At 50.9% G+C, this 25,523-nt stretch overlaps 1 protein-coding gene across 1 annotated transcript in view; it reads left to right on the top strand.

Moving 5' to 3' along the window:
* Nucleotides 1-25,523, top strand: part of DNAH8 (dynein axonemal heavy chain 8) — a 13,985,216-nt gene that overhangs the window by 9,756,311 nt on the left and 4,203,382 nt on the right. The window lies entirely within an intron of this gene.

Genomic DNA, 25,523 nt, shown 5'->3' with positions numbered 1-25,523 from the left:
CTATTGTAAGTCCAACTCACATTGGTTTAGTGAGTGCACCAAAAAGGATAAGCCCCCAGCCACCATTGCCCCTAAGGCAACTGTACCCCCTAGTTCAGCTGTAAGTGGTGGTTCCCAGCAAAAGGGTGTAGTAGGGTTAACCCTGGGAACTGAGGAGGATTCTGGCCTAGTCAGGATACCTACTCAGGCTGTTCTGATCTGTGATGGGGACATAGCTTTGGCCTCTACTGTAGGCCCCCGTAACCTGGGCAAGTACAGACAGACTCCTTTTATCAACCAAAGAATGGCTCAGGCCTACAGGGACACTGGGGCTAGTGTCACAATGGTGACACCTGCCTTTGTGGACCCTGGACAGATCATACTAGGTGAGAACTACCTAGTGACCAACGCTAGCAATGCCACTACCTCCCATAGTGTGGCAATTGTTAACTTCTCCTGGGGAGGGGTAACTGGCCTCAAGAAAGTTGTTGTTAGTTCAGACCTTCCTGTGGAGTGTTTACTGGGCAATGATCTTGAAACTTCAGTTTGGTCTGAAGTGGAGTATAGGACCCATGCAGAAATGCTAGGGATAGATGCACATGTCCTTGCTGTGACCAGGTCACAGGCCAAAAAGTGCACCACTGAACAAGTGCTGGATCCTGGAACTATGGACCAGTCACAAACCAAGAGAAAGAGCAGTAGGGTAAAGGCTGTGCCTTCCCCCCTGCCTCAGGCACTGGATCAGCCCTCACAGGAGGATGATTCTGAGAGCCCTGAAGGAACTGTCCTAGAAGAACTTGAACCTGATCAGGTTGAGTTTCTTGGGACAGGGGGACCTTCAAGGGCAGATCTGAGGCAGGCACAATTAGACTGCCCCTCTCTTAAACCCCTCAGACAGCAGGCTGCTGCTGAGGCTGCAGGGAATGCTCAAGGTACCCATAGTGTGTATTGGGATGAAGGGCTGCTGTATTCGGAGGCTAGAGACCCCAAGCCTGGTGCATCCAGGAGGTTGGTCATACCACTGAAGTTCAGAGGCTTCCTTCTTACCTTGGCCCATGATATTCCCCTTGCAGGACACTTAGGCCAGAACAAGACTTGGGACAGGCGTGTCCCTCACTTTCACTGGCCCCATATGTCAGAAGATACCAAGGAGTTTTGTCGCTCCTGTGTCACCTGCCAAGCCAGTGGCAAATCAGGTGGCACCACAAAGGCCCCCCTCATACCACTACCTGTGGTGGGGGTTCCCTTTGAAAGAGTGGGCATAGATATTGTAGGACCAATGGACCCAAAAACAGCATCTGGGCACAGATTCATACTGGTGATAGTGGACCATGCCACCAGGTATCCAGAAGCTTATCCCCTGAGGACCACAACAGCTCCTGTTGTGGCAAGGGCCCTACTTGGAGTATTCTCCAGAGTGGGCTTTCCAAAGGAGGTCATTTCTGACAGAGGTGCCAACTTCATGTTAGGATATTTGACTGCAATGTGGAAGGAGTGTGGTGTGAACTACAAGTTCACCACACCTTATCACCCACAGTGCAATGGGCTTGTTGAGAGATTCAACAAGACCCTAAAGAGAATGATAAAAGGTTTACCAGACCAGCTTAGGCGAAGATGGGACATCCTTTTACCCTGCCTTCTGTTTGCTTACAGAGAGGTCCCACAAAAGGGGGTTGGCTACAGCCCTTTTGAGCTTTTGATTGGGCATCCTGTAAGAGGACCCCTATGTTTAGTAAGGGAAGGATGGGAGAGACCTCTCAGACAACCCAAACTTGATATAGTGGATTATGTACTTGGTCTCCGCTCCAGGATGGCAGAGTATATGAAGAAGGCTTCTAAAAACCTTGAGGCAAGCCAAGAACTCCAAAAAGCTTGGCATGACCAAAAGGCTGTGCTGACTGTGTACCAGCCAGGGCAGAAAGTGTGGGTGTTGGAGCCAGTGGCCCCAGCAGCACTCCAAGACAAATGGTCTGAACCCCACACTATTGTTGAGAAAAAGGGAGAAGTCACCTACTTGGTGGACCTTGGGACTCCCAGAAGCCCCCACAGGGTGCTTCATGTCAACAGATTGAAGGCATATGTTGACAGGGCAGACATGGGCTTACTCATGGCTACAGATGAGGGGCAGGAGGAAGAGAGTGACCCTCTCCCAGACCTGTTGACTCAGAACCCTGATGATGGCTCAGTTGATGGTGTGATCTTTTCTGACAGCCTCACTGTCCATCAGCAACAGGACTGCAGACAAGTTCTGCAATCCTACAGACATATGTTCTCTCTGACCCCAAGTCAGACAAACTGGTGCACCCATGAGGTGGACACTGGTGACAGTCTGCCTGTGAAGAGTAAAATCTACAGGCAACCTGACCATGTCAGGGACTGCATAAAAGTTGAGGTACAAAAGATGTTGGAGCTGGGAGTCATTGAACCTTCAGAGAGCCCTTGGGCTAGTCCTGTAGTCCTTGTGCCAAAACCTCACACCCAAGATGGTAAGAGAGAGATGAGGTTTTGCGTGGATTACAGAGGTCTCAATGCTGTCACTAGGACAGATGCCCACCCAATACCTAGGGCAGATGAGCTCATTGACAGACTGGCAGCTGCTAAGTTTTTGAGCACATTTGACCTGACAGCAGGCTACTGGCAAATCAGACTAGCTGAGAATGCAAAGGCCAAAACTGCTTTCTCGACCCCAGGAGGACATTCTCAATTTGTGGTAATGCCCTTTGGTTTGAAGAATGCACCGGCCACTTTCCAAAGGTTGGTGAATCAAGTCCTTACTGGGTTGGATGATTACTGTGCAGCTTAACTTGATGATATTGCTGTCTTTAGCTCCACCTGGGAGTATCACCTGGTCCACCTGAGGAATGGTTTAGAGGCCCTGCAAAAGGCAGGCCTCACTATCAAGGCCACTAAGTGCCAGATAGGGCAGAGCAAGGTTGTATACCTGGGCCACCTAGTTGGTGGGGGTCAGGTTCAACCACTGGAGAGCAAGATCCAGACCATAAAGGACTGGACTCCTCCAACTACCCAGACTCAGGTCAGAGCTTTCTTGGGCCTGACTGGGTACTACAGAAAGTTTGTTAAGAGCTATGTGTCCATTGTGACACCACTTAATGACTTGACCTCCAAGAAAATGCCAAACAAAGTTCAGTGGACAGTAAGCTGTCAAAAAGCATTTGATGGGGGCGGAGTCTAGATGGTGACGGAGTAGGACGTTCTCCTCGGTCCCTCCGGCGCCAGGCCTGCACAGCGTTGTCTTAGCGGCCTCCCGAGGACCCCTGAGACCTGCCTGGTGTTGCGCCTGGTTTCCTGCGGCAGCGGAGGAAGTTTGGGATTGCTGGCGGCCCCTCCCGTGGTGCTGGCTGTCCCGTCCTGATTGCGGCCTGCGGCGCGGCTGACGGAGGAGCCGGGACCTCGCCTAAGAGTCGGGGCTGTAGCTGCGGAGCCCGGTCTCCCATCAGGGGCGGAGCTGGATGTCGGAGGTGGCGCCGTTGTGAAGTCGTCCAGAGTGCGGGGGCCTGTCCAGCGGGTGGCCTCAGCAGTGGATGCCTGGGAGCATTGGCCCCTGCTCCAGCAGAGGGGGCGAGGCTTGAGGGGGTCCCCAGATTGGAGCGCTGCAGCGCCGGAGATCGAGCCTGACGGGCCGCCCTGGTGACACGGCGTGCGGGGTGGTGTCCGGACCCCTCCGGGCTCCTGTGAGGCGGTGAGCGGCAGGGGCGGTGGTGGTGCTGCGGCCATTGGAGGACACGACTGGAAGGCGCTCGTGGGGGCCTGGGGCGTGGGAGCCTGGAGCGTGCTCCGCCCGTGGTGGTGCTGGAGGGCCTGCAATCTCGCCGAGCGTGTGGAGTCTGCTTCGGCCCACTAGGACTGCTGGGGGAGCTGAGGATCGGAGGGCTCCCCCCCGGACACAGGCGATTCCCGTGTGGGCCCGGTGAGCTCAGTTTGGGGCCCGTTGTGTGGGCGGTCCCCCTGGGGCGCTCCCGCTGGTGAACGCTTGGGGGAAACATAGCCCCACTGCCCTTCCTGTTGGCTGTGTGTCCCTGGATGTGGAGAGTGCACGGAGGCCTGAGGAAGCCGGGGCGTGTGTGGAGTCGCCCTGCAGCCGGGTGCGCGGCCCCATAGCTGGACTCTCTGACCTGATAAGTGCCTGCCTGTGCCTGCCTATCCCCCACGCTTGGCACGGACTGGGAAGTGAGGCCTGCCCGGAGACCGGCTACCCCCGATTGTATGGACACGTAGTGGGGCAGCGCCGGTGGCGGTGCCGTGTAGCCGAGCAGCGTGTTGCACCGAGTTATCCTTGACCGGGGCGCGATGTCTGGCAAGACCCGGGGGGGGCAAACCCGGACGGGACAGTCCGCAGCGGGGTGCCCCCCCTTCGACGCCGCCTGGCGCTAGTGCCTCTGCCAAACCACCTGATGATGATGCGCCTGTCACCAAGGCCTTTATGCTGGAACTGTTCAACGCCATCAAGGAGGATATCACCAGCCTCCGCTCCCAGCTGGCTTCTGACCTCCGGGAGGTGCGTCGGGATGTGGATGGTGTTGGGGAGAGGGTGGCAACCCTGGAAGAGCATGACTTGGGGCTCGCCGGCGACGTCCATCAGCTCCAACAGGATGTTCTTCGGCTCACGGAGCAGAACTTGGACCTCCAAGCTCCTGCGGAGGACTTAGAAAATCGGTCCCGACGGAACAATATCCGCATTCGCGCGGTGCCAAGGGATGGAGAGGCTGGGGACCTGCGGGGTTACGTGGAGGACCTGTTCTTGCAGATCCTGGGAGAGGACGATCTTCGCAAAGCCCAGATGGACAGGGTGCATCGTGTGGGGTTGCCAAGAGGGATAGGGGCTCCTCCCCCCGACATCCTGGTTTTCGTCCACGATTACCTACTTAAAGAGTGTATTCTTCGGAAGGCGAGAGGGCTTCCATCGCTGCTGTACCGGGACCACCGTCCCCAGTTGTTTCAGGATCTGGCGGCATCGACGCTGCAGAAGCGTCGTGAGTTTCACCCCGTGACGTCCTTCTTGCGGGACCAGAATATCTCCTACTCATGGGGCCACCCGTTCCGGCTTATTTTCCGGTGGCGGAACAGGCTGGTTCAGGTCCGCTCTCTACAGGCTGCCAAGGATCTCCTTGGTTTGGACGACGGGTCCCCCCGTTGGGGGTTGGGGACTCGCCAGTGAGGCAACGTCGACGCTCCTTCCCTTGGCAGTGAGTGGGGCGCCCTCCCGCCCCGGGTCGGCCGGACCCTGAGACCAGCGTACAGGAGCGAGGTGCCGTGGTTGCTTCGGTGGCGACTGTGACGGAGGCTACCTTGTAGGACTCTTCTTCGGCTGCCTAGCCACTCGGGAGGCCTCTGCTTGCTTGCTGCCGGAGGGCCACCCTCCTTTCAGGTACCACGGGGTATTGATGTACTTTGTGAGGAGACACCCTGGGCCTGTTCATTGGAGGGGTGAGGGCGGAGACCCTGCTTCATGGACTTGGGGGATAACCACAGTGGTCCCGGGTTTGGGGTTGTGTTTTTTTTTCTTGTTCCAGTTTATTCTTTGGTGGGATCCTGGTTGGGGTGGTCCCCGGAGAGGGTGGGGGGGTGGGGGGGGGGGGGTCGGTTGGGATTGGGGATGGGAGGGTCCAGTGGTGGCGGCTGGGGGTGGCGTGTGCGAGCTGTACGGGGGTTGTTTGTTGCGTGGGGGATCGAGGGAGGTCCAGGGGTGAGTGATTGTAGGCGGCCTGGCTCCGGGCAGGGGGGTGGGGGGCGGAATTGGCTGGGATCCTTTATCTACTCGCTGTGGTGGGGCGCGAGGCAACATCTGGTTGGTGGGTCTGATGAGACACATGTCAACTTAGGAAATGGCTTGAAGTCTCCCTGTGCTGTGATTCGGGGGCGATGGTACCGGGGTGCGCTGCTGGTCCTAGTTTGGAGAGGGAGTTTGGCTCGCGCTGGATGATGGGTGATGGTGCTGTGGTGTGAGTGGGGGGATCTGGCGGAGAAAAGAGAGGGGAGCAATATAGGATGCCTGTTACCTTAGGTACTTGGAATGTGAAGGGGCTGAACTCTCCCCAGAAACGCCAGAAGGTCTGGAAATACATCCTGGATCATCACCTGGATGTGGTGGGGCTTCAGGAGACACACCTGACCCGGAGAGACGAGTCCCGCCTCAAACATAGGCAATTCCCTCTTATCTATAGGTCTTCGGCGGCGTCGAAGCACAGGGGAGTGGCCCTGATGTTTCGTTCGACCCTTCAGTTTCAGCCTCTGGGGGTGCGTGGCGATAAGGAGGGCAGATGGCTCATTGTTAAGGGGGTGCTTCTCGGCAGGACTTGCACGTTCCTAGTGCTGTATGCTCCCAACGCTGGGCAAAATAGGTTCCTCCTGGAATTGTTGCGCTCAGTGGAAGACTTTGTGGAGGGCGGCCTCTTTATAATGGGCGATTTCAATCTGGTCTGGGACAGGGAATTGGACTGTTCTCACCAGCGGAGAGCCGAGGCCGGCCTCTTCTCTGAGGAGACACGTCAGCGGTTTGAGGAGCTCGGACTGTTGGACGGGTGGCGTTCTCTGCACCCCTTCTCTCGTGATTACACCTTCTTTTCTCATGTGCACAATTCTTACTCCCGCCTTGACCATGTTTTTTATAGCCAGTCCCTTCAGGGGTCTCTGAGGGAAGCAAAGATTTTTCCCCTCTCCGTCTCTGATCATAGCCTACTGGCGCTGGGCCTCCAGTGGGCTCCGGAGGGGACTGTGCCACGAAGATGTTTTTTTCCAGGGTCACTGGTGCGGGACGAGACTTCTTGCAACGACCTCCGTAAGGCGATTCGGGAATTCTTTCAGCTCAATCCAGTGCGGGATACCTCGATCTTCACTACCTGGGACGCCTTCAAGGCGTCGGTCCGGGGTAGCTGCTTGGCCCTCAATGCGGCGCTCAATCGGCTGCGGAGGGTGGAGCGGGAGGCACTGGAGAGGGAGCTCGCAACACTGGAACAGGCACATAAGGCCAGCCCGTCCAGGCAAACGTTGCGCTCCCTTACTGCTCTCAGGGGCAAGCTTCGGGCCCACTATAACAACAGGGCTGAGTTCACTCTCCTGAAGCTCCGTCATCTCTCTTATTCCCAGGGAAATAAGGTGGGGAGGCACCTAGCCCATCAACTACGCCGTAAGCGGGAGAAGGAGTACATAGGGGGCATGAGGGATGCCGCTGGTTTGCTGCAGCACAACGACGCGACCAAGGCATAACTCTTCGGGGACTTCTATGCGACACTGTACTCGGGGGACGCCCTGGACCCCGCGGCTCAGGAGGACTATCTGCGAGCTCTTCCGCTCCCTTGCGTATCCCCCGAATGGAATGACCTGCTCTCTGCCCCCATCACTAGGGAGGAAGTGTTGGGCGCCATTAAATCTCTGAAGCCCCGCAAGGCACCTGGCGCGGACGGGTTCACGGCCCTTTTCTACCAGACCTTTGCGGTGGAAGTCTGTGAGTTCCTGTTTAATGAAATGGCTAACTCGGGGGTGTCCTCAGTCTCCATGGCGGAAGCGGTCATCTCGGTTGTAGGAAGGTGGATATCTGACTATGGTTACCCCCAACTTTTTGCCTAGTGTCTAGCTGGTTTTTTGACTTAGTTGGCCTGAGATCCTGCCATTCAGGGTCTCAGGCTGTCTGCTCTCTCTTTAAAATGGACTCCATGTACCCTAGGTACATTCCCAATTGGTAAGGATCACCTTATTGGACCCTGTACAGTGTACCCTAGGTACCCAGGGCATAGGTGTACCCTAGGCCTCCCAGGGGCTGCAGCATGTATTATGCCACCCCTGGTCTGGCCTTCCAATCAGACACAACTGGCTGATCACTCAGCTGGGGCAAGGTCGTGTAATCACCCCTTGCTTAGATATAGTATGCCTATATCTACCCTTATATATAGACACATGTGTACCTATCAGTCACTCCTATGGCAGGCCTTAACAATCCTGGAGGCAGAGTGCTTGGTAACATGTGAGATGGTGCTCTAGCATGAGCTGAGCCTGTCTGCAGCTTTCGGAATCATGTCCTTATAGCTGTTCTATGATATAGCCTACCATATACTCTTAAAGTGCCTTATAATCCTAACCTAAGTTTACATGGGAGTTTGCATGGGGTCCCCCCATACAGACCCCCCAAGTGGGCTTAACCAGAGAAACAGGAGGGACAGATCCCCTTCAAGGGAATCCATCCACTCCCATGTCTCTAGCATCTCTAGTGTTTCCTCTCACAGGGGAATGACTTCCCCTGAGAGAAAGGAACATGAAGCCAGAATGAGGGAAGCTAATCTGAGGATTCAGAGGGAAGAACTTGCCCTTGCCTTGCCTGGCTAGAGAGCAAAAGGTAAGTGGGTCAGAACCCACTGGTGGCAGCAATATCCCTAAGGATAGAGACAGGCACTATGATAATAGAAACCTGAGCAAGATTGTCCCTCCCTACAAGTGTGGGGATGACATCCACAAATGGATAACTGCTTTGGAGAGAGCTTGCAAAGTACAGCAGGTACCCCAAAGTCAGTGGGCAGCTATCTTGTGGCTCTCCTTTTTTGACAAAGGTAGAGACAAGCTCCTCACAGTCAGTGATGAGGATGCTAACAATTACAAAGTCCTGAAGAGTGCTCTGATAGATGAGTTTGGCTTAACCACTGAGCAATATAGGTTGTTGTTCAGAGACACCCAGAAGACACAGACACAGGACTGGTCTGATTTTGTGGATTGTGCCACTAAGGCTTTGGAAGGTTGGTTAACTGGCAGCAAGGTGCAGGACTATACAGGATTGTACAACTTGATTATGAGGGAGCAGATCCTTAGTAATTGTCAGAACCAGCTTCTCCATCAACACCTGGTAGACTCAGATTGGACCTCTCCCCAAGAATTGGGAAAGAGGGCAGATAAATGGGTCAGGACCAGGATTAGGCCTAAAAATCAGGGTGGTGACCAAAAGAAAGATACCACCAAGCCTCAAGAGAAGGGTGGGGATAAAACAAAAGAGAAATCTTCCTCAGGGCCCCAAAACTCCACACAGGGTGGTGGGTCCCAAGCTCCCTCCTCTACCACAGTTAAAAAGCCTTACTGCCATGAGTGTAAAGCTCCTGGGCATTGGAAAACTGACAGCAGTTGCCCAAAGGCTAAAAACAAAACTGTTCCTCCAACTACTCCTGTCACACCACCTATTACTGTCAGCAGTAATCCCCCAGGTGGTGGGAGTGCCCCCACAAATTTGGTTGGGTTTTCTTGGGGAACACAGGGGGACCCTGGCTTAGCCAATTCCCCTACAGCAGCTACTCTTGTCTGTGATGGTGGCATGGGGTTTGCCAACTTCACTGCCTGTCCCAACACTTTGGGTAGGTACAGACAGGAGCCCCACATCAATGGTAGAAAAGCTGAGGCCTACAGAGACACTGGAGCTAGCATCACCATGGTGGCCCATAGGCTAGTTCCCTCTGAGCAGCTTTTGCCTGGTTTCTCATACCAGGTAACTAACATTGATGGCAAACAGAACAGTCATCCCATGGCAGAGGTATGTCTCAGCTGGGGAGGGGTCACTGGCCCTAAAAGGGTGGCAGTGTCTCCAACCTTGCCTGTGGACTGCTTACTGGGGAATGACTTAGAACTCTCAGCTTGGGCTGAAGTTGAACAAGACACCCATTCTAAAATGGTAGGCCTTTCACAAAAGGGTAGTGGGGTTGTGCCAGCCACAACCCCTGTCCAAGTAGATTTCCTCCCTGAAAAGGTTGGAAGGGCAGTGGTAGCCACAGCCCAGGCAAAGACAGACTTCCCTGTAGAGACTGGCAGAGCTGTGACAGTCACAGCTCAAACCCAAACTGAGTGCCTCCCTGAAAAGGTTGGCAAGGCTGTAATGGTCTCAGCCTATACTCAGACTGACATAGGTGTAGTGAAGCCTGAAACTATGGATCACTCCACACAAACAGAGAGTAGTGGGGAGGAAGAAAAGTCTCCCTCTCCCCAGACATTAGGAAAAGGTCAGCCTCCTCAGGGATCTGACCTCACCCCTTGTGAAGGAACTGCCCCAGAGGTAGCCAGGCCTGGCCTGGCAGAGCCTCTGATGTCAGTGGCCCCTTCCAAGGTGGGACCCAGTCTGGTGCAGGTAGCCTGCCTCTCTCTACCCTGCCTCAGTCAGCCCAGGGCTGCAGAGGTCAGGGAGGCCAGTGGACCCCAAGAGGGCCCCTGTCCACAAGAACCCCCCCATCAAAAGAATGAGGATTGCCTGGCTAGTAGCCCTAGCCAGGTGATGGGTAAAAACATTCCTGAGGGGTCCCCTTTACAGGTAGTTAGGGACCTCCCCCAGAGGGATTCTGTTGGGCACAGGCAAACCTGGGACCTTAGGGCCCCAAACCTGACCTGTCCCTCCAGTAAGCCCACAAAAGAGACCCAGCCTCCAGCTTTAGGTAGCCAGAGGCTGACCCTGAGAGCACAGTGCAACTCAGTGAAAGAAAGAAAGGCATCCATGGTGGAGGATGATTGGAGGAAGCTGAGGCCTCACTTTGAGGACACTCACTTCAGTACTCCATCTCAACACCAGCCTTTTACTTTGCAAAGACACACCAAAGGTAGAGATTCCCTATGGTGGAGACCCTATGATACCTTTAGGATGAGGGATTGCTTAGTGGACCATGAGACAGGGGGTAACCATGCCAGTGCTGGTTCTTCCTTATATGGCCACTTAGGCAATAGAGGCTTACCTTGTCAAGGCCAGCCTTATCTCCTTTCGTTTGGGGGGGGGGGGGTTGTGTAGGAAGGTGGATATCTGACTATGGTTACCCCCAACTTTTTGCCTAGTGTCTAGCTGGTTTGTTGACTTAGTTGGCCTGAGATCCTGCCATTCAGGGTCTCAGGCTGTCTGCTCTCTCTTTAAAATGGACTCCATGTACCCTAGGTACATTCCCAATTGGTAAGGATCACCTTATTGGACCCTGTACAGTGTACCCTAGGTACCCAGGGCATAGGTGTACCCTAGGCCTCCCAGGGGCTGCAGCATGTATTATGCCACCCTTGGTCTGGCCTTCCAATCAGACACAACTGGCTGATCACTCAGCTGGGGCAAGGTCGTGTAATCACCCCTTGCTTAGATATAGTATGCCTATATCTACCCTTATATATAGACACATGTGTACCTATCAGTCACTCCTATGGCAGGCCTTAACAATCCTGGAGGCAGAGTGCTTGGTAACATGTGAGATGGTGCTCTAGCATGAGCTGAGCCTGTCTGCAGCTTTCGGAATCATGTCCTTATAGCTGTTCTATGATATAGCCTGCCATATACTCTTAAAGTGCCTTATAATCTTAAACGGTTATGGTAACTATGGTTTGGCTTTATCAAAACATGTCGTGTAAGGTGTCTAACACTTTGGAATAATACCCCCATACCATTTCTGGTGATGAGGATATTATTCCTCCCTTCTAGAGGGAGAGACATGTTAAAATCATACTTCACTGTTAGCCTCTGACCAAAGCCTCAGCATCACAAAATGGATGCTGCTGCCACGACACAAGTCTGACCTCCTGCAGCTGGGAGTGATCCCAGCCAGGGAGGCCTGGACAATAGGTTTCCTGCTTGGGGAGGTGCCAGCACCTCCCCAGACAGCCTTTAGTGTATTGGGGCAGGGTGGGCTGAAAGGAATGAGACATGCCTGGGGCACACAAGGTGTCCCATGCATAGTCCAGTTCAAACCGGTGCTGGGGCACTCCAGCCCCAGTCCTGGCGCGAAACTGGACAAAGGGAAGGGGGTGTAACCACCCCCCTCCCAGGTCCCACCCATAAGGCGTGACCTAGCAGGTATCCCAGCCCCCCAGATTAGTATAAGAGTGGGAGTTGGGCCTCAAGACTTTAGATTATCCTGAACCTGCAAACTTGAACAGAAACTCTGGACCTTCGACATTCGACGAAAGAAGAAGACTGAAGAATCTCCCTTGTGGCCCAGGAGTGGCTACCCTGTGCAAACAGGCACCATCAAGAGACTACCCTTTGCTTTGCCCACGTTCTACGAGGAACCGACTGCAGAGCCCGACCAGAGCCTTGACTTCCAGACTTCTCCGACCCTGATCCACATCCACAGCAGAGCTGAGATCCGTGGAGGCGACGAGCGTGGTGGCACCGGCTACCTGGGAAAAGTGGCTAGTAACTTCAAGCGCAGCTTCTGAGGCACCCTCGAAGTTGTGCACCGGGGATTGAGAAGCCCCAACCCCAAGCATCATCTGCACCGAAGATCAGCCCCCCACCCTCCACGAGTCCTGCGTGGGGCCCTTCTGCATTTTCCTGCTTGCCGCGTCTGTCCGGTTGCTTGCCCGCTGGCTAGTGGCCTTTGTGACGACGCACCCTGAAATCTTCTGCGCTGGTTTGGCTCCTCCAGACTGGCTCCCGCTTCTCTGCACAGAAGAAGCACCCCAGACCTTCCTGGGCTGCACCAGAAGCAAGTCCTCCGTTCTTCGTGGGTTCCGCTTGCCAAGGCTTGGTGAGTCCTAGTCCAACTTCGACGCCGCCGACAGCAAGAGCCTTCGTGGGACAGCTCGCCTCCTGGTCCTGGTCGTCCTCGACGCTTCCTGGTCCTCCGGGCTGCAGCGACAAGCTTCACCTTCACCTGCAATCTTCACGACATCGCCTGGTTCCTTCCTGGTTCCACGTGGTCACTGGCTAGTGACCTTGACTCTGTCCCTTCTGCTTGCAGGTCTCCTCTCTTCTTGATCCCAGCCTTGGGATCCACCGGACACTCTTCACTGACTGCCTGTCAGCATCTTTCTTCAGGCATCCATAGGAGTCGACGACGAAAACCGACGCATCTTCACCCCTATGCACCCGCAGCCTGTGGGCTAGGTAACTTGGGTACTCCGGTGCTCATCAGGATAGTGACTATCCTAGTGTCTAGTTTTCCAGTCTCGACTTCCTAGCTACTCCGGAAGTGTCCTAAATCTATCGTTTTCTAAACTGTACTATTGCTAGTGACTTTTACGCATTACGCGTGAGTGTTTCCACTCTGCACACGAATCCCGTGGGCCTCCCACTTCCTAACTAACGCTAGTGTAGTGTAGCCCCAGCGATTCCCTAGGCCTAGGCCTATTCTATTTCCGTGACAGTGGTCCTTATACCACTTACTTAGTATATGGTTTGCGTGGCCCCTAGGGCCTAACTGTATTACTTACCTGTGTGACTTAATGTATGCTTAAATAAGACTGTGTTGTACTTACCTCTAATCTCATAAAGAGTGCTGAGGGTTTGACTAGAATAAATACACTTTATTTTATATATATATATCTGTTGTGGTGTCCTTTCATTTGGTATTCAAGGGATTATATATGGTATCACAGCTGGCTTCACATGCCATTCAGAGTTTAGCCTAAGACTGCTCTTGTCCATGCTACCACTAGGATAGCTGGTCTATAAGGTTGACTTTACAACCAATCACCATAAGGGTATTTGGACTGATATAAGGTGTACACTAGAACTAGTGACATCATACATCAGGCCAACTTCTCACATCGGTGATCCCCAAACCTGGCAAGGATCCCTCTGTCTGTTCGTCATTCAGGCCGATAGCCCTTCTCAACCTAGATGCTAAACTCTACTCTTCTATTCTGGCGTCGCGCTTACAGGACTTGATGCCGGCATTGATTCACCCTGACCAATCGGGTTTTATCAAGGGGCGGCAAACTCATGACAACACCAGAAGGGTGGTCCACCTTATTGAGAAGGCCAACCGGTTTAACATTCCGGCAGTGCTGATTGGGCTGGATGCCGAGAAGGCGTTTGACCGGGTGGACTGGCAGTTCCTGTTCCGAACTCTCCATGCTTTTGGATTCTCGGACAGGTTTGTGACCATGCTTAAAGCCAACTATAGCGACCCTCGATCTAGAGTCGCGGTGAATGGGTACTTGTCCCCCTTCTTCTCGCATTCACGGGGTACACGGCAGGGTTGCCCTCTTTCCCCTTTGCTGTTTGCCCTGAGTATCGAGCCTCTAGCAACGGCAATCCGGGAACATCCGGACATTCGGGGACTGCCCTTCACGGGGGATGTATGACGTTACAACGCACACTTTTACAACGCATGCACTTACAACGCATTTTTTACAACGCATAATCCATTACAACGCATGACATTACAACGCATGACACTACAACGCATTTTTAAAAAATACCTTTACAACGCATTTCCATTACAACGCATACTACCTTTACAACGCATACCATTACAACGCATAATATTAAATTACATTTAAGGTAAGTATTAGATAGTATAGGGGTAAAAGTTACTTTTCTAACTCCAGGGGGTGCAACAGTAAGGTAAGTGTTGGATAGTATAGGGGTAAAAATTACTATTCTAACTCCAGGGGGTGCAACAGTGGGGTAAGTGTTGGATAGTATAGGGGTAAAAATTACTATTCTAACTCCAGGGGGTGCAACAGTAGGGTAAGTGTTGGATAGTATAGGGGTAAAAATTACTATTCTAACTCCAGGGGGTGCAACAGTAGGGTAAGTGTTGGATAGTATAGGGGTAAAAATTACTATTCTAACTCCAGGGGGTGCAACAGTAGGGTAAGTGTTGGATAGTATAGGGGTAAAAATTACTATTCTAACTCCAGGGGGTGCATATGTAGGGTAAGTGTTGGATAGTATAGGGGTAAAAATTACTACTCTAACTCCAGGGGGTGCATCAGTAGGGTAAGTGTTGGATAGTATAGGGGTTGCGGGGTTTCGGGTCAATTATGGCAAATCTTATATCCTCAATCTCACGCTCCCATCGGCGGAGGTGGACCGGCTTCGACCGCTCTCGCCCCTATCGTGGTCCCACTCCTCTCTATTGTATTTAGGGGTCCGCTTGTCCCCTACAGTGGGCAAGCTGTACTCGGCCAATTTCCCTCCGCTCTTGGCGACTATCCAGACTGACTTGCAGCGCTGGAAGCAGCTGTTTATCTACTGGCTGGGCAGGATCCATGCAATTAAGATGACGCTCCTACCGAAGCTCTTATATCTATTCCAGGCTCTTCCTATTGCTCTCGACGGGGACTTTTTTCGCCGCATAAAGACTCTCATGCTCCGCTTCGTGTGGCAGGGGGGCAGGGCTCGTTTTTCCTTTGCCACTCTTCGGCAGCCGCAGACTGAGGGAGGGGTGGGCCTCCCTGACATGCATCTCTACTATAAAGCAGCGCAACTGAGGGTCTTGGTGGAGTGGACCCAACCCCTTTCGGAGAAGCACTGGCTCCACATGGATAGGAGTGTGGCGGGTCGCACGATCTGGGACCTGGTGTGGAAGCCTAAGGGGGACAGGCCCAAGAATGCTTACCTTAGCACCCCTACCGGCACCGCCCTTAAGGTCTGGGATGCGGTTTCAGGAGACGAGCGATGGACTACTTTTCCATCGCCCTTCACTCCCATTCATTTCAATCCGCCTGCGCTTCGAGAGGGTCCCTTTGATGCCTGGAGGGAGGGAGGCTGCCTAGCCCTCACGCATTTGTTCCACGGCTCTGCCCCGCTGACTTTCCCGAATTGTGGGCGGAACTATGGGATTGCTGAGACAGAGAGGTTCCATCACGGCCAGTTGTTACACTGGGCCCTATCTCCGTTGGTTCGGGAGGCGGCGACCCGGCCGCCTACCCCCTTTGAAGCCTTTCTTTCCCGCACCTCGACTATGCGTGGGGCTATCTCTTTCATCTATAGCCACCTCCTGACCACCGCTGTCTCGCCTAGGCCACGGTATATGGGTCAGTGGGAGGGCCTTGTTGGGCGTGACATCACGGATGAGGAATGGTCCCATCTGTGGCGGGACCTGGCCAGACATAATCACTCGATGGAACTTCGGGAGGCGCATCTTAAAACTATGATGGATTGGTACCTCCCCCCTGCCAAGCTCCATCGCATTTTCCCTAGCTCCTCTGACAGATGTTGGAGGGGCTGTGATTTGTTGGGGGACTTCCGCCATATTTGGTGGGACTGCCCGGTTATCCGCCCCTATAGGGAAGAGATCTTGTCCCATATTAAGGACATCCTGGGGTATCCGATCATGGATTCCCTGGAGCATGTGCTGTTGGGCCTTAGAGACACGCGTTTAGAACACCAGACGCGAGCGGACAAAAAGATTTTTTGGCTCTGCATAGGGGCGGCTAAAATCACTTTGGCGGCGGCCTGGAAAAAGAGGGAGGCCCCAGCGATTTCTCTGTGGCATGCGAGGTTGTGGAAGTTGTTGAGCATGGAGCGAATGGCGGACATATTTCTGGGGGACTTCAAAAATGTTGTTTTCCGCTGGGGGCCTTTGGTGCGCTTCCTTTCTCGGGGTCTACCAGCTGCTGTGTGCCCGCCGTCGATCCGAGCCCTCCATCTGTTTCAAGTGTGAATATCGTTGGAAGCTTGCTGTAGTGTGGTTGTGTGCTGCCACCACTGGAGGGTTGGGTGGGGTGGGTGGTTGTTGGGGATGGGGGGGGGTTCTCCCAGTTTTATTATTAGTTTTGTTGGATTATTGTGACAGTCCTAAACAACGAGAGGGGAGAGCCTGCAGTAATGGGATTGGCTGGTCCGGCCCCGGTAACTTGCATGTTGTTGTTCGTGCTGGATGGGCGGCCTTCACATGCCTGTATAGCCTCTGTATTGGCGGCCTGGACCCGGTCCCTCTTCATCTCCTTTAGATTGTAGCTCAGCTGGGCCGGACAACAGGACTATTGCTAGTCATAGCGGCCCCCCTCATCTTGTGCATCTCCACTGCGTGGGAATTGTGGCGGGATTGCCGCGTGTTTTCTTTGTTTCTTTTGTTTTTTTACCTTACTAAAAATAAAAACACCTTTGAAGAAAAAAAAAAAACATTTGATGACCTGAAGCAGGCCATGTGCAGTGCACCTATTCTGAAAAGTCCAGACTACTCCAAAGAGTTCATTGTCCAGACAGATGCTTCTGAGTTGGGTGTGGGAGCTGTTCTTTCACAACTTAATATAGATGGTCAAGACCAGCCCATTGCTTTTATAAGTAGAAGGCTGAACCCTGGAGAGAAACGTTGGTCAGCTATTGAGAGGGAGGCCTTTGCTGTGGTTTGGGCCCTGAAGAAGCTGAGGCCATACTTGTTTGGCACTCACTTCAAGATTCAGACAGACCATAAGCCCCTCTTGTGGCTAAATCAGATGAAGGGTGAAAATCCCAAACTTCTTAGGTGGTCCATTTCCCTACAGGGGATGGACTTCACAGTGGAACATAGACCTGGGACTGACCATGCCAATGCAGATGGACTCTCCAGATATTTCCACTTATAACATGAAGACTCAACTGGTCAAGTTTAGTTTAATGTCCCTAAGTTTGGAGGGGGGGGGGGTTGTGTAGGAGAGTAGGGTCTGCTTTCTATGTTCACCCCCACTTTTTGCTTTTGCTTTACTAATTTTCGACTTAGATGTGGCTGTGGGCCTGCTAATCAGACCCACAGCCCTGCTGTTCTCTCTCTAAATTAATACTATGTACTTTAGGTGCATAACCCATTTGGATAGGATCACCTTATTGGCCCCTGTACAGTGTACCTTAGGTACCCAGGGCATAGGTGTACCCTAGGCCTACCAGGGGCTGCAGCATGTATTATGCCACCCCTGGCCTGGCCTTCCATTATGACACAACTGGCTGATCACTCAGCTGGGGCAAGGTCGTGTAATCACCCCTTGCTTAGGTGTAGTATTCCTATACCTATCTTATATATAGACACGTGTACCTATAAGCCACTCCTATGGCAGGCCTTAACAATCCTGGAGGCAGAGTGCTTGGTAACATGTGAGATGGTGCTCTAGCATGAGCTTAGCCTGTCTGCAGCTTTCGGAACCATGTCCTTACAGCTGTTCTATGATATAGCCTACCATATACTCTTAAAGTGCCTTATAATCTTAAACGGTTATGGTAACTATGGTTTGGCTTTATCAAAACATGTCGTGTAAGGTGTCTAACACTTTGGAATAATACCCCCATCTCATTTCTGGGGATGAGGATATTATCCCTCCCTTCTAGAGGGAGAAGACATGTTGAAACCTACTTACCCGGTTAAAGTTAACCAGAGCCCCAGCATCACAAAATGGATGCTGCTGCCACGACACAAGTCTGACCTCCTGCTGCTGGGAGTGATCCCGGCACGGGAGGCTTGGACAATAGGTTTCCTGCCTTGGGAGGTGCGAGCACCACCCCAGACAGGCCTTAGTGTATTGGGGCAGGGAGGGATGAAAGAAACGAGACACTGCCTGAGGCACACAAGGTGTCCCATGCATAGTCCAGTTCATACCGGTGCTGGGGCACTCCAGCCCCAGTCCTGGCGCGAAACTGGACAAAGGGAAGGGGGTGTAACCACCCCCCTCCCAGTTCCCACCCATAAGGCGTGACCTAGCAGGCAACCCAGCCCCCCAGATTAGTATAAGAGTGGTAGCTGGGCCCCAGGAGATTAGATTATCCTGAACCTGCAACTTGAACAGAAACTCCTGACCTTCGACATTCGACGAAAGAAGAAGACTGAAGAATCTCCCTTGTGGCCAAGGAGTGGCTACCCTGTGCAAACAGGCACCATCAAGAGACTTACCCTTTGCTTTGCTGAAGTTCTACGAGGGACCGACTGCAGAGCCCGACCAGAGCCTTGACTTCCAGACTTCTCCGACCCTGATCCACATCCACAGCTGAGCTGAGATCCGTGGAGGCGACGAGAGACGTGGGACCGGCTACCTGGGAAAAGTGGCGAGTATCTTCCAGCGCAGCTTCTGAGGTACCCTCGAAGTTGTGCACTGGGTATTGAGAAGCCCCAACCCCAAGCACCATCTGCACCGAAGATCAGCCCCCCACACTCCACGAGTCCTGCGTGGGGCCCTTCTGCATTTTCCTGCTTGCCGCGTCTGTCCGGTTGCTTGCCCGTTGGCTAGCGGCCTTTGCGACGACACACCTTTGAATCTTCACTGCTGGTTTGGCTCCTCCAGAATGACTCCCGCTCCTCTGCAAGAGAGAAGCACCCCAGACCTTCCTGGTCTGCACCAGAAGCAAGTCCTCCATTCTTCGTGGGTTCCGCTTACCAAGGCTTGGTGAGTCCTAGTTCGACTTCGACGCCGCCGACAGCAAGAGCCTTCGGGGGACAGCTCGCCTCCTGGTCCTGGTCGTCCTCTACGTCTCCTGGTACCCGTGGCTGCTGCGACAAGCTTCACCTCTTCACCTGCAATCTTCACTACATCGCCTGGTTCCTTCCTGGTTCCATGTGGTCACTGGCTAGTGACCCAGACTCTGTCCCTTCTGCTTGCAGGTATCCTCTCTTCTTGATCCCAGCCTTGGGATCCACCGGACACTCTTCACTGACTGCCTGTCAGCAACTTTCCTTCAGGCATCCATAGAAGTCCACGACGAAACCCGACGCAAGTTCACACCTATGCACCCGCAGCCCGTGGGCTAGGTAACTTGGGTACTTCGGTGCTCACAAGGGTATTGACTATCCTAGGGTCTAGTTTCCGAGTCTCGACTTTCTAGCTATACCAGAAGTGTCCTAAAACTGCTTATTTCTAACTGCTAGTGATTCTATCGACCTTTACACATTACGCGTGAGTGTTTCCACTCTGCACCTGAATCCCGTGGGCCTCCCACTTCCTAACTGTTGGTAGTGTAGTGTAGCCCCAGCGATTCCCTAGGCCTAGGCCTATTCTATTTCCGTGACAGTGGTCCTTATACCACTTCTTTAGTATATGGTTTGTGTGGCCCCTAGGGCCTAACTGTATTACTTACCTGTGTGACTTAATGTATGCATAAATAAGACTGTGTTGTACTTACCTCGAATCTCATAAAGAGTACTGAGGGTTTGACTAGAATAAATACACTTTATTTTATATATATATCTGTTGTGGTGTCCTTTCATTTGGTATTCAAGGGATTATATATGGTATCACAGCTGGCTTCACATGCCATTCAGAGTTTAGCCTAAGACTGCTCTTGTCCATGCTACCACTAGGATAGCTGGTCTATTAGGTTGACTTTACAACCAATCACCATAAGGGTTCTTTGGACTGATATAAGGTGTACACTAGAACTAGTGACATCATACATCAGGCCAACTTCTCACAGTCAGCGTAGGAGATGATGTTGAGGTTGTGTTGGCGTGCGATGGCCCCGAGGGGGCTCATGTAGACGTTGAAGAGGGTGGGGCTGAGTGATGATGCTTGTGGTACGCCGCAGATGACTTCGGTGGCCTCGGATCTGAACGGGGGGAGGCGGACTCTCTGGGTTCTTCCTGCGAGGAACGAGATGATCCATTCTAGAGCCTTCTCTTGGATTCCCATCTTGCTGAGGCGCTGCACTAGGGTGCGGTGGCAGACAGTTTTGAACGCTGCGGAGAGGTCCAGGAGGATGAGGGCCGCTGTTTCCCCGTTGTCGAGCAGGGCTCGGATGTCGTCAGTGGCTGCGATGAGGGCGGTCTCGGTGCTGTGGTTGGCTCGGAAGCCGGACTGCGACTGGTCGAGGTATCCGTACGTCTCGAGGAAAGCGGCGAGCTGTCTGACGGTCTTCTCGATGACTTTGGCAGGAAACGGGAGGAGCGAGATGGGGCGGTAGTTCTTAAGGTCGGTGGGGTCTGCTGATGGCTTCTTCAGGAGGGCGCTGAGTTCGGCATGCTTCCAGCTCTCCGGGAAGGTGGCGGTGTTGAAGGAGCAGTTGATGATGTCCCGGAGTTGGGGTGCGATGACGGAGTCTGCCTTGTTGAAGACGTGATGGGGGCATGGGTCGGTTGGTGATCCGGAGTGGATGGTGTTCATCGTGTGGATGGTGTCTTCGGTGCTGACTGGGGTCCAGGCGCGGAGGGTGGTGGTGGGGGGCGTTGGTTCTGTGGTTTGGTGCGTGGTCTGTGCGCCGAAGCTGTTGTGTATGTCGGCGATCTTGCTGTGGAAGAACGAGGCAAGCGAGTCGCAGATTTCTTGCGAGGGGGTGATGTCGTTGGTTCCGGCGCTGGGGTTGGAGAGCTCTTTGACGATGCTGAAGAGTTCCTTACTGTTGTGTGCGTTGTTGTCTAGTTGTTCCTTGAATGCTGTCTTCTTGGTGGTGTGGATCAGCTGGTGGTGTTTGCGGGTGGCGTGATTGAGGGCAGTCAATTCAATTCAATTCAGCTTTATTCGGTACAAATTAATGTCCATAAAAGCATACACAATCACAGTCACAAATACAAAATATGAACAACTTATAGCAGACATAATCACACATCATTAAACAGTATTATTAGTTAAAAAACAATAATTTACACCTTTAAAATTACATAACTACATCTAAAAACACATGCTTTTCCTCAAATTGATGCATTTGTTTAAAAAAGTAGCAGTATAAAAACAAATGTCAGCAGATTGTAAATTAAAAATCAATTTCATAGCTTGCTCAACCGTACGTGTACCATATTTAACAAACATGGGTTTTAGCAGGATAATACGAAAGTTAGAGTACAGCTTGCAGAATAATATAAAGTGCATTGTGCTCTGCTTGGAAATCCCGTCACATCTACAAAGACCTACAGGGTATTTCCTCATTACAGGTTGTGCCACCAGATGATGCACTGTTCCAAATCTCAATCTGGTCAGCACAAATTTATGTGTCGACCTGGTGACAAGAGTTAAATAGACAGGGAATCCATCCATGGACAAATATCTGTTATAAAACACAACAGTGGACAAAGTGCCAGCAATAACTGTTCTTTTCCTCTCAACAAAGGCTAGAAAAACCCTTTTTAACTCGATCTTGGGGATCAATAAAACAGCGTTCGGATCAGTTACAATATTCAGGTTAAAAATATCCGAGAAACACATAATAATGTATTTAATCCAGGGTATTGCTATAGCTTTATCTAGTCGCATACAATCCTGGATAATAGACCTAGTGAAGGATTTTTCTTCATTCAGCCAAATAGACCGCCAAACCATCAGAGGTATAAGTGACAAAAGATCGGATAGATAGTTCACATTTAATTCTTGGTGACATAATGCATTAGAGGCCGAAGTGGGTAAACACAAAACTTTTTTAAGGAAAGAATTCTGTTCCAGTTGCAATTCATGTACGCCACTGTAACCCCAAATTCCTGCCCCATATAATGCAATCGAAACACATCTAGCCTGATAAATTTTTGTCATATCTCTGGTCCTACGATCCCCAATTTTCTGGGCAAATCTAAAAATTCCGTGTGCATTTCTAGCCATTTTATTGCGTATATTATTAAATTCATGTGTCCACTTTTTATCCTCAGAGAAAGTTATACCTAAATAACAGAATTTGTCCACCTGCTGTACTTTTAACTTGTCAATAAAAAACCCTTTCGCTATATGTTTAAATTTCTTTGGGCCACAGATCATAGTATAAGTTTTGCTTTTGTTGATAACTAATTTTTTATCATTGATAAAGGAAGCAAAACTATCCATTAATCGTTGTAACCCTATCGGGGTTCTTGACAACAATACAGCATCGTCGGCGTATAATAACACCGGTACTGGGACACCGTTAATCATGGGAGCATCTGCGGGTACTTCTTTTAAAATTGCATCAATATTATTTATAAATAAAATAAATAAAAGGGGAGCTAAAACACAACCCTGCCTTATACCTCGTTTAACGCTAAAGTTCCGGGTACATTCGCCCTTCCTACCAAAACGTACACATGTTTTTAATCTCTCATACATCCTGGCAAGAAAATAAATTATGCCCTTTGGCGCCCCTATTTCCAACAGGGTCGACCACAAAATAGAGTGGTCGACCATGTCGAAAGCGCTGCTTAAATCAGCAAAGCACATATAAATATGGCCAGATTTGGCTTCGCTATATTTCCCGATCAATAATTCTAAATTAATGCATTGATCGAGTGTACCCCTACCTTTCCTAAAACCATATTGGCTATCTGACAGAATACAATCCTGTTCTACCCATTCTTCCAGTCTAACTAGCATAATCCTACTCATAACTTTTACCGAAGCATCCAATAATGAAACTGGTTGGTAATTTTTTGCATCGGACCTGGATCCTTTCTTATATATTGGTACAATTATAGACTCCTCCCATGTTAACGGAGGGTCTGTACAAACCGCGGCGTTAAAAACAACAGCCAACAATGGACCCCATACTTCTGGCGCATCCTTATATACATCACTAGGAACCCCATCCGGACCTTGGGCCTTTCCTCCCTTGCTTGCCCTAATCCCCATTTCCACTTCTTCCACAGTAATATCGAGTGGTATAATCGGCCAGCTATCTGACCCGCGTTACTATTTTTATCTGAATCGAAAATACTTGAGAAATGGGTAATCCAGCCTTCGCAGGAGACATTTGCTGTTAACTCAGGCATATTTGTCTCCTTAAGGAATGGGGAGTTAACTGTTGCCCAAAATAATACAGAATTAGAAAGTTCTGCCGCCTGGTTAAGAGAGTCCCATGCCTGAAGCTGTAGAACCTTCTTCCTTGCTTTAATAGCATTTTTATATTCTAGCCTCAGAGTAGTTACTAGTTTTTTATCCCTAGGTCTTATTGCTAGGGCCTGTTTAAGATCGGTCAGGGCAGTAGAACAGGTTTTGTCAAACCAGACAAAGCCAGGTTTTTTACTACCCCTACTACCGCTTGTGAACTTAGCGTTAATGGCATTGTTGATTCCTTTAAAACTAGATAAGACCCGCTCATGATCTAATCTATTTTCTAAAATAAAGACAATGTCTGCTAAATTCTTCATAATAATAGACTCGGTTAGTTCAGATGCTTTTGCACCTATCCACCTCAACCTTACCCCATTAACCCGGTGTGCTTCAATATTTCCAACCGTAGTCCCTATCTCTCTATCATTCTCTTCCCACAAAGTCATGGGCACAATAATACAATTGTGGTCACTGGTGCCCATTATTTCCATTTCCAGTAGGGCAAAACAATCGGCAATACTGGAGGATACCAACACATGATCGATTACAGAATTGGCACGCCAATTCCTAAATGTGGGGATAGGTGAACCATTACTATCCCTGCAGCAATCCAAAATTTCCAGGTCAAGGCACCCCATTAATGTATTCACATTTTCCCCATACATATCATGCCCAAAGTGTGGGACCTCCCATCCAGCATTATTTGTAACCCCACAAGCCTTTGTGGATAATAATTCACATAATGAGACATTGAAATCCCCACACCAGATAATATCAAATACTTCATTGGAATTCAAACTTAGGTTCTCAAACGCATTGGCCAATTCGGTTACGATTCTGCCCCTGGTGCTATCAAAAATGTTGTTATAGTAATTGATCAGAAGGATGTTACGGCTTTTGCCTTCTCGGATCCAAATCATCTGTATTAGATCACCTACCGGCACATACTTTATCACCATCATCTGGCGGTGGACCGATACAAGGGTGAGTAAACCCCCCTTAGCTCTTCCCGGTCCCTCTCCATATGCTGGTAGGTTATATGAAACAAACCCCTCAAAATCAATGTTATCTTTGCACCAGGTTTCCTGAAAACATAGGATATCATACCTATTAATAAAGGAATTCCAACCCGGGTCTCTGCTTTTAGATTTCAGACCAGCTACGTTCCAGCACACCAACCTGGAGCATATACCTGTTCTGGTGGTAATCCCACTAGTGGGACCTCGGGCGTTTCCCTCCGTTTTGCCAGCCTCATAAGTTTGGCCCAGTTCACCTGTATTCATACTACCCTCTTGTATGATCTCAGCCTCATTCTGATTAGACACAAATCCAGGGACCAAAGTTCTTGTTACAGATATTACAGATATACAATCATCTCTACAGTCCTCCAAATTGGGACCCCCTTCCCTTCCTGTACATATCCCCGTCTCTTTTGTGCGTCAATCGTTAGAGTCCAGAGTACTAAGTGCAAGAAATCTATTCTGTGTAGGAATATCAAAATAAGGTTTGCAAGTGAGCGGATAAGTAGAACTTCTAGTATTGTCCCTCCGTTTGTCATTAAGGTGATTATAAAAGTATCCTAGTGCTCGGGCACATACATTGCCATCTAAGATTGGGAGAGATGCCGCTCTTAGGAGAACTGTAGTAACATGCTGTGGGTATTTAAAGTTAATAATTACACAGTCCCCCTTTAATCTTTTCTTATCGCTCCCAATCCAGTTGGCTCTCCTGGTTGTCAAAATATTATCAGAAAAATTCAATGGGAAACCACATTGTCTATTTAGCCACGACAGGCATTTGTTTTTTAGGGAATCATGGGTTTCTTGAAGACCCCTGTTATCTAGCGGTGGCACATTTGTAAGTACCACCACATAAGGAGCACACTCAGGTGGGAGATTAACAGCGCCCTTAATGTTATTTTCCTCCCACCTATTTGTGTTATCTATAGCAGGCAGAGTATTGCTAGTTGAATGCGTGCTCATTTGGGGTGTTACCAAGATAGCACTATCATTCCCTTTATTCCCTGTGGCTTTCTTAGCAGGGTCTCCCTGTGCTTGGCTCTTATCTTGGTTGTTAGTAGTGTCAGTTACAGCAGTTGTAACAGTAGTAGCAACAGACACCTCTCCTGGTTTGCCTAAGGCCTTACTTAGCAAACCACCCAATCTGACAACTTCTTTTGTTAA

This window comes from Triturus cristatus, chromosome 6 (assembly GCF_964204655.1).
Source record: "Triturus cristatus chromosome 6, aTriCri1.1, whole genome shotgun sequence".
Taxonomy (NCBI): Eukaryota; Metazoa; Chordata; class Amphibia; order Caudata; family Salamandridae; genus Triturus; species Triturus cristatus.
The sequence above is the reverse complement of the archived record's forward strand: the minus strand, read 5'-3'. Positions and strand labels throughout refer to the sequence as shown.